Below are 11,020 nucleotides of genomic sequence, written 5' to 3' on the forward strand. Positions count from 1 at the left end.
ATTCCGAAGAATGTCCTACGTCATAAGATCACACATTGTCATCCGACTGATATCTGAGTAGTTTCGGGTCAGTTCAAGTCAGCTACAATCCGCTATACTTTACCAACCTGCACCGATAAATGACACAGAACGACTTGGCTTCGATTATTCAATATTAAAATAAGCTTGAAACTGCCGAATTTTATGTCACATTGCAAGATTATCAATAATGTTCTGTTGCTTTCGAATCGCTGTTGAACAATTGTTGTTTCTTAACTTCTAAGTAAAACTAATAGAGAGTTTCGCTGTGATTTTTTGTGTTTGGGTGTTTCTGTCTGGATTTGAAATAGGTTTATTTTGACTGGTAAATTGGCCGTGTTTTCGCTTGTTTGTTTGTTTGTTTGTTTGTATGTTTTTGTCCCTTTGTTACTTTTAGCTTGAAATCGAATACAACATCAATATATTTTTTTTTGCCTACTGCCTTTGTGTATGATGATTAGTGTTTTTTTTGCGGATCATACCTCTGATGTGTTCGCTAAAAAGTTTACATCTGCTATTGAGTGATTGATACTTATATTTCTTACTTTTTTCAATTCTTTAAAACGGCGTAGTGAATTCGAAATTGTGTGATTAACGAAACGATAAGCCTCATTGATTCCGAAAGTATTTAAAAACTTGAATATCAATAGCAAGGAAAAAATAATTTTGTTAGACAAGAAGATTTCGATTTTGTATAGGTATTTTATTATGAGAAAGAAAACAACACTTAAACAGACAAGTTAACTGGAAATACACTTTTACGATGATTGTTTTACAACTAGTTATACGGGGTAAATATATGTATATTTGTGTATATACGTTGCGATCTGTTGTATAGACTATGATTTCGGTGTGCTTTGCTGAATGTTGAGTTTGGTTTGAACAATGTATATAGATGAAGTTCTTTGATTCTCAAAACATCTAATAACTATAATAGTATTTAAATCTGTCACAAGAACTGTTAAAAGGCTTGTTTTACTCTATATTTAAGGGCAATGAAGATTGCTAATGGACTTTCCCAAGGAATGAGTTTGCTTTTCTGTTTGCTAGAAAATAACTAAAGATGCTACAGCTAAAACAACGCTGCTAGCGAAGTTTTTATGCCATGTTTGACTTACAGCAAGCATTAACAGTTTCGATTTCCAGATTGCGCTATGTTGAACGAACAATCGGCAGGTAATTAGTTTTCAATATTAGATCTTACAATTATTCACTTCAAATTATTACGGCATTTTTTGCCAAAAGCCAGTGTTACTATATTCACAGTTAAGCGAAGACAATCTAGAATCTCGGTTTAGCGTTCAATGGTGACATTCTTCAGATGCCATCTGTCAAAATTACATTATGCTCGGCTCATTGGTGTGTTAGTCACTGTGTGTCCTACTGGAAGCATTACTATGCAACCGTTAGAATAATTATCTTTCTCTTGTCATTAAAACAGTCTCATCATAATGTTTTTTTTTATAATGATAATTTCCTACACGAATTTTGGCCGATTTTCGACACAAATTGATTTGGATAATTCGGTTTGTTTACATATGTGACATTCAGCACAAAAGTCGCATATTCGAGAGCATTCAGCATTAGTACATTAGAACTTTATCATTGGTTAGTTTCTGAAATGTGTGCGGATAGATGAAAATGCGTCACGTCATTTCTCGGTTAAATTTCTCGAACAGGAAGGGTCGCATCAGTTCGATCATCAGCCCAATTCTCGGACCGATTAAGCCGTCATCGTACAATTCAAAAAAAGCTTTACGTTTACGTTATGTAACGCTAGCGCAAAGAAGTGAAAAGATCAAAGCATTACCCCGTCGACTTTTCCCCGACATACAAACTTACTTTGGCTATACAGACTTTGATATTAGGTTCCGGTAACAGCGGTACAAAATTCCAAAACGAAACTCACATCGATTTCTCAGAGATGACTTGAGGTTTGGGAACAGATAAAAGTTCGAGGAGACCAAACCAGGTGAACAATGGTAAGTAATTGGAACCTTAAACCGTTTATTATAACCATGTGCTTCATTTAAGGCCCTTTTACAGCGATTTCGGTCTTGAATCGCTTCATTAATACACGCTAATACTTACATTGAGGTAGTCCTCCGAAAGTATACTATGACCATACCAGAAAACCGGTATCATGATCTTTCCGACCCCCTTCCAGGTACTCATGCTGCTTCGACGCACAACTTCAGTCCATTGGCGGGTAATCATTTTGTTCTCTGGCGTAAAATAAGGGATCCAGCCAAACATGTACTTGAAGTGCACTTGCGTTCGTCTTTTTAGTCCTAAATGAGTATGTGCTCTTTCCGGTCATCCAGGGGTAGAATCATGTAAGGTGATAAGTGACTATCACCTTCTGTTGATAAAGAGGTGATCACCAGATTGTTTGGAATCACCGAAGGTGATCACTTTTACTATCACCATCACTGGTGATTGAGCCAACTTCACTCCATTTATCACCTGTCAAGAAACGTCAATTTTTCAGGAGTAAAATATGAATGTGGCGCATACCGTTGATATTAGGAGGAGTAACATATGAAAGTAGCGTATACCCATATAATATTTTAAAATCTAAATTTTTATTCCTATTTTTAGTATGGCAAACTGCGCACAAACAAATAAAAAGTTCACTTGTTGGTTTAATTTAGTGCCGATTTTTATTTTTCAATGGAAATCAATGTCACAGTCAGTTCTTTGGGATAAATTTGCTAGCTTTGAAATGACAGGAATTGTTAGATCTTCTTGATGTTTCACAACGGATGGGATTCCTCTCGAATGAGAAATATCCGTTAAATAATTTTGTGACTAGGTTTCATTCACTTTACGATTATGGCATTTCACAGAGCTTCCGAATGCTAGTTCCATTTTGGAAATTTTACCCACCGGTGCTACGAATATCCTCTATGATTAGCAACTAATTGTTTAAAAATATTGCCTTATTTAGTTCAACTCTCAAGAAAAAAATTAAGAGCGCAGTTTCATCTTTTTTACTCGTTCAGTTTAACGAGACTGGTATGTCGCTCACTAAGTTACGACAATCTGATTCTACTGAAAATGTTAGCATAGATTTCCTTCAAATAATAATTACAACATAAATGAATTGATTTAATTGATGAATACTACCGTTCATTCTATGAATTCTTTAAACAATACAAACTAAGTTACTTTTTATTTTGGTATTTGATTTTGACACAAAATCTGTACGAATTTTTTTTAAAAAATTCACCTAACGGACAATAATTTATAAAGCCACTTCTCAAAAAATCAAATCACTACTAAAAACGATAACTAAATTGCTATCACCTCCATTTTGACATGAAGGTGATTAAATCGTGGTTACTCTCACCTTACGTAATGCCAACATTTGATAGTGATTTGAGCCTTTCAGCAGTGGTGACAGAACTTGGTGATTATTACATGATTCCAGATTTTCAAAAGTGATAATCACCTTACATGATTCCACCCCAGTACTATTTAGTGTCTTTTTATTGTTGTCGTTTATTTTGCCCCGCATTTAACCTCCATTTCACTTAGTTTTTGTTTTTCTTTCTGATTTCGGGAGGGCTTGGGCCTTGTATATAAGCCACGTATTTTCAGTTATATATGATTGAAATTTTGATTAATAGAGAACAGTGTCCTATTTTGTCAGCTTAATATCTGAGGCTGGCTTACTGGATTTCCGGATCGGAGACGATAGTTTTGAAGGAGTAAGCAATCTATCAGCTGGGAAACTTCTATCTGAACGCTCAATTGATGCAAAAGCGATGCTATAGGGAAGCACGTGAAATTATAGCCAACGTTTCAGTATCACGTGTAACATGTCAGAGGAAGGTAGCTGCTGGACAACAAGGCACAAAGAGTTATAAAAACGATTTGACGCTTTTATTGGCTTGCTTTGATCTTGTGTCATGAGAGTTTGGATGAAATGCTTTGTTATGTCATTTTCACCTGAGAAATCTGCAAGTATCCCAAGGTTAATTTTAAGTGCTTAAGATAAATTTCTAATTTAAATAAGATGAACTCGAATAATTATCGAAATCGCAGAAAGGCAGTAATGGTAGAGAACTTAACGCTATAAAAATAACTGATGTAATTTAGTCGGATACAAGACATACACGAATCAAGGCAAACAGAGGCTAGGTTCGCGTATTCGATGTAGGTTCCTAAGACACCGAGGTCTTTTTTTATGCAGGGATACGTATCCGCATCAAAAACCGCGTAGCTTCGGAAGTCGTCGTAAGAAAGCCTCGTAACAAACGCACATAAAAAACCGCGTGTAATAGTTCTATCGAATTAGACTCTCGTGCAATCGCACATTTAAACACGGACAAAATTCCGATTCTAGAAATGAGCAAAACGAGTCATGATTTGGATAAAATAATATATTTTCATGTTATGATAATACACCATGATTAAAAATTTTCGGATCATGATCCATTCGGACTTATTTCGCTGAAAGGCTATAGCAGGATAACCATATGAAATCTGCCCCCAAAGGGAATTCATATTGTTATACCACATTCGAAAGGTCATAGACTGGAAACAATTTTCTCAAAGTTTCAACCCTTTAACTGCCATATTGACGGAGCTAGGGTGGTTCTATTGATTTTTATTTTATTTGATTTTTGAAGAAACTGCTTCTCCGAAAAATTTGAAAAAAATCAGGCATGTTTAAGGCATTATGGGGATGCTTCACAATTTTTTTCAAAATTTTTGAAGATGTATTTCTTTTATTAAAAAATACTAGAAAATTTTGAAACATATTTTTTCCCTCTTCCAATTTTTGCACCACCCTGGATTTTTTAGTGATAAATAAAGAATTTTTGGACATGTTAAAATGGTATGTTTTCATATTTTTTAAAAATGTGGACGACCAAAATATTTAATTTTTTCTAAAAAATCAACAACAGTCGACCATGCGTTCCCATCATATTCTGAGAAAAGGAAACGCATGGTGCTTTATCTTAGCAGTTTCTAGTAGTAGTCGACCATGCGTTCCCATAAAGTTCTCTTAAAAGGGAAACGCATGGTGCTTTGTTCTAGTAGTTTATGATGCAACTCAAGCGCAGGGCTTAGAAATCAAAGTAACGAAAAGAAGGAAATGAGTATCAACCTTTGCATAATACATACACGATCATACTTCGGGTACAACCTAGAAAGCTACAAAGCAAGAACTTACTGGTATGTGGTTTATATATGAATGGTAGTAATATATGAACGTTGCGAGTATCACACATATGCAGTTCGGTTACGGCAGTCAAGAACTAGAGCGAGTGACTGTATATAATTCGATGATTCGATAGTGTTTCATGAAAAGGTCAAATCGATTTGCACTGTTGGGTCTCGTACAACGCGGTTTTCTTTTTGCCAGCTCTGTACATTTCACTAAATACATAGCGAGTTGAAACAGCAGTGAATATAATTTTTTCTTTTTTATATTGGTGTCAAACAAAAGTAGCCACTGATGAAGGTTGGAATTGATTTCTTAGAATTGTTTTTCCATAAATACGTTTATTTCTTAAGGCAATTTACATAAGTTGTTCTTCGCCGTAGCATCACTTTTACATAGAATTCTTATCATAATATAATACTAATATAGTCACATCAATTTGAGTTTAATAAAGCATATGAACGATGAACTGCTACAAATTTTAAAATAAGCTGAAATTTTTATACATTTTGTGGTTGATTTCATAACCCACTTGGAGATTTTTTTATCGGCACATCATTTTTAATAAAATTTTGCTATTGGATGAACTAATGGACGCAGTAGGAGTCAGAACTAAGACTCAAAAGGGTCAATTATTAAATTGAAACTTCAATTGTCTTTATGAAATGATTAAGAAGTTTCATGTAAGAAAGGTCACTAAAAAATTTCTGTAAATTATTGACTGTATTTTTCATTTAAATAGGAAATGGGATAAAAATGTTATAAAAATACATTGCTGTTTCAATGCACACATTTTCTTTCTGATTCTTTTCGTTCATTCTATAGAATTATCATCGTCATTTGGTAGCTGTTCTGATTTAAGCATTTCTGACAATATTTTCGCCGGTCTCACAATTCTGGATAAAAACCGAGCATAAGGAAAGGTAGTGAATAATGGCGGCCTCGTGTGAACAGCAACCAACAGTTCTATTGCCAAAAACGCATTCACAGCAACGGCGCTGGATTCCCAAATATCCAGTCGAATTTGTAGTGTACTCGATATAGTACTTGTAAGCTTTTAAAAATGAGACTTATTACCGGCCTGAATAGCTTGTTTGTGATCTGTGTGTCTCAATTGGGTCATCTCGTGATAAAGCTTTAAATCCGAAATTACTTGGCAGAACATCCTTTTCAAAAGCTTCTATTCCAGAGCTACGATATTCCGATACTTGTTGCTCTCGTTCTCGGATTGATAATATTATCTTGTTAGAACTTCCCGTTCGCAATTTGAACAAAATTATTAAACCTGTAAAAACCTGGAAGCGTTCCTCTGAGAATGAAAATCACTTACTGAGTTAATTATGTATTCTCAGATATTTTCTGGAAAATATGGAGCTTTCTACACAATATACCCAAAAATTAAAGAGATCGATTCAGCGAATCAAGTTTTTTAATAGACATGGTCGATAAATGCTTGATTTGAAATTATGCAAAAGTTATAACTCAAAAATGAAAAATAACGCATCACTATTTTTTATATCTGTTGTTGTTTTAAATTTTCGAATAAATAAAAAAAATATACAGCGCTCTCAGTCTACAAACCATGAAAACCATCATAAAGATATTCGATTGAAGTTTTCAAACACAAAACTCCAACTTTATCTTTATTATACATTTTTCCAGAAAACTGTACACATCCCTCGATAACATATCTTTATGATAACTTTTGACACTGTAATGAAATTTTCATTCTTTCTTTCATTATTCTTTCTTTACATCCATCAGCAACACGTAAAAAACTGACACTCGCTCTAGTTCTTGACTGCCGTAACCGAACTGCATATGTGTGATACTCGCAACGTTCATATATTACTACCATTCATATATAAACCACATACCAGTAAGTTCTCGCTTTGTAGCTTTCTAGGTTGTACCCGAAGTATGATCGTGTATGTATTATGCAAAGGTTGATACTCATTTCCTTCTTTTCGTTACTTTGATTTCTAAGCTCTGCGCTTGAGTTGCATCATAAACTACTAGAACAAAGCACCATGCGTTTCCGTTTTAAGAGAACTTTATGGGAACGCATGGTCGACTACTACTAGAAACTGCTAAGATAAAGCACCATGCGTTTCCTTTTCTCAGAATATGATGGGAACGCATGGTCGACTGTTGTTGATTTTTTAGAAAAAATTAAATATTTTGGTCGTCCACATTTTTAAAAAATATGAAAACATACCATTTTAACATGTCCAAAAATTCTTTATTTATCACTAAAAAATCCAGGGTGGTGCAAAAATTGGAAGAGGGAAAAAATATGTTTCAAAATTTTCTAGTATTTTTTAATAAAAGAAATACATCTTCAAAAATTTTGAAAAAAATTGTGAAGCATCCCCATAATGCCTTAAACATGCCTGATTTTTTTCAAATTTTTCGGAGAAGCAGTTTCTTCAAAAATCAAATAAAATAAAAATCAATAGAACCACCCTAGCTCCGTCAATATGGCAGTTAAAGGGTTGAAACTTTGAGAAAATTGTTTCCAGTCTATGACCTTTCGAATGTGGTATAACAATATGAATTCCCTTTGGGGGCAGATTTCATATGGTTATCCTGCTATAGCCTTTAAACGTAACGCACTTGACGTTGTTGGGTATAACTTCAGGCGGCTTTCTGCTACGATGGTAATTTGTGCAACATAAATTCAGGCGTTATGTGTGATTTTTGCAACATAAATTCAGTGAAAAGCACGACGAATTTCTTTTAAAATTAAAATATTCTGATTTTGAAAAACGACGACGTTTGATTTTGTGTTTTAGAATTAAAACACTCAAACAAACTGCATGAAAAAACACGTGTGAATCAAACCTCTTAAAATCGAAACTCTATGTCGAATTCTTGCAAAAAAAATCGTCTTATTTATAATATTTAGGTGAATCAATACAGCTTGTGTTGTTATATCTATGAAACAAATTAATCAAAGTGGTGGAACTGAATAGTTTTCTGATTTTCATTAGATGGTGTTCCAAATTCACAATCGAATTAAACGCTAGCTCTCGGAATATTATTCTAGTAACAACGGTCACATCAAATATGTAAGAATACATTCGAACAAAATGTAACATTGATGTTTGTCAAACAGGGTTTGGATGAATGAAGCAGTGAAGATGAGTATACATGCTTCACGGTGTATGATATTCATGAATATACCTGCTTTATGAACCATGTCGCTTTTGAGGAAGCGTGAGCCTTGTTGCTTTATTGAAGTGGCTGTCCATGCACGAGAATAGAAGAGAGCGAACAATATTCACCCCTACTACTGTTTCTCCTTCTCTCGGTAAGAGAGAAGCTCTAGCCCCATAATTCACTGCAAGCAAATTAGCTCCACGGTGCAAGATAGTGATGAAGATTGAATATTCAGTTTTCGCTAGCAGACTGATGACTTAACTGTCGCATGTTTCTTCGAGGTCCGAACGCGATTCACATTCGTTTATACAGAATTGCACCTACAGGTGTGCACTGCCACCGCTCGAGCGTTTATTAGAGTAAAGGTTTTGCTGTAATGGTAACATGTGTTTCTTACAGCTCTCGAAGCTTATAGCAATACACAATGAAAATTCAATGAAAAAATGTTCAATGCGGAATACTGATTAAAAGACTTATTTTTCATCCTACTGGTTGATTACCTATCATGCACTACTACGATTAAACCCAATTAAACACTATTCAGCAGGAATTTGATTTACACAAGTAACAAGAGTTCATGAGCTAGTTTCTCTCTAACAGCCAGCAAACGAAGCGTTTGTTTGTTTGTAGTATTTGGTGAGATCACCAGATCGCCATTGCGAATTGCTTCGCTCCTGTTACTTCTGTTTATAATATTCAAGTATAACTAAGAATTCTTACCCTCTACTAACTTGACACGAGTTGAATAAGTGATATGCAACAGTTTTCGTGGCATAAAGTCATCATTAACAGCCGTTCGCGTCGGAGAGCCAGTCATCAGCCTGTTAGCGAAAACTGAGTATATAATCTTCATCACTTACTAGCCCCGTGAAGATCGTTAGCTTGCAATTAAGTGTTTGTGAGAAGAACGACGTTCAGGACCACGAGAGAGCAAACTATATTCACGGCTACTGTGCTTCATGAAGACTCTAATACCAGCACACTATACCATCTGTGCATATGTGGAATATATTTGCTTCCACTAGCGTTTTGTTTGTGTGGTTCTTTTTGGCTGGAAAGGCGTCCTCTTTGTGAGCGGTGGAATTGTTCGCTCACAATGCAATGGAAACTATATATTCATTCACCGGTGAATGAATATTCCAAACCCTGTTGTCAAATGAAAAGGGTAACCGTGCTTAGTCTCTTATGATGTCAATTTTCGGTTCATTATCTTTATTTTTATGTTATGTTTGATTCTCTATCAGCCGGTGGATAAAACAACACGATTATCAAATGAACATGCTTCAGGATCAAGTAAACCTTTTCAGTAGGTCTTGCTTTTCAATGGCTGCTTTTTGATTTACCGTTAATCTATTGATCTATCACATCACTTGAGGCAGAGGGTTCAAAGTGATATACAGGTAGAAAATTAGAGTTACGAGCTTTGAAAGAAATGCATTCTTCAAGTAACGCATTTTTGAACCAGGATTAATTTTCATGGGAGACGAGTTATTGCTCATAATTTCATGATAAATTGAAATGATTGTTTTCATTATTTTCTAATCATGACAGCAGTAACGAATTTCTTTCCGTGAAAGCATGGCGATTGTTTTATCAATTAACCTACCCTGCATATGAAAACATATGAAGAAATAGCCCAATTGATTAGAAGAACTAAGCAACCAACCTAAGTAACCAACTATAGATCCAGGAAAAGAATCTTATACATGTAAACAGGACGCATTTGTTTTGTTTTTTAATTGAAATCGGATGCAACATATAAATAAAAAAAGTTTTAAATCAAAAGTTCAGATTGCAAATTTGGAACTAATCCGGTCAGAAATTGACAGATGACCCGTTTTTATTACCACATGCTAATGCTGGGTCATGTTTACTTTTTGCGAAATAATAGCATAACTTCCGCAGTTTTTGTGCGATTTTAATGTTCTAATTATGAATCAATTTGTTCATCAATAAATACACTCTGATTATTACAAAAAAAAACGTATTAGGTCTTTTCCAGTTTTACTCGTTGAAAACTCATATCTAGATGGATTAAACAATAGACACAAATACATTTCAAATAAAGACCTGACAATGCCTTTTCAAAACCGTGTTAGATTTCAAAACCCGTTAAATTTTTTTCCATTTGTTAAAGAAAAACGTGATTAATCCACCTAGCAGTGAGATGATACCTTTTTTTATCAATACGCATGTGTTTTTGCATGGATATTCTTAGGTGTTTTAGTTCTCATGACATTATTTTAATTATCGTCGTTTTAAACGGCAAATTGAGATTTTAATCACTCATTACCCTGTAATGCCGAAACTGCAAAACATATCGAATTTCATTCTTAGCGTGCGACAATCGATTGAACATTCCATGAGATGTCGAAGTAAGTTCCACTTTAGAGTTTTTCGTTATTATTTATGGTACTTCCAGAGCCGTTATTCAGGAATTAGCATAGCCCAAAATAATTCGAATGGCCATAAATTATTACGCCAAACAATTTACATGAAATTTATAAACTCATCATCTGTAATTCCAGAATCGGATAAAATTCACCAATTTTGTATGGGACCTTAAGTCCTGTAATATTTGTTTTTGAAGTTCGATTTGGTCTTTTTTGAGAAAATGATTGACCTTTGAGAATCGATTCGATACTGGAACCGGAATTCTAAAAT

The sequence above is a fragment of the Malaya genurostris genome, chromosome 3 (genome assembly GCF_030247185.1).
Source record: "Malaya genurostris strain Urasoe2022 chromosome 3, Malgen_1.1, whole genome shotgun sequence".
NCBI classification, from domain to species: Eukaryota; Metazoa; Arthropoda; class Insecta; order Diptera; family Culicidae; genus Malaya; species Malaya genurostris.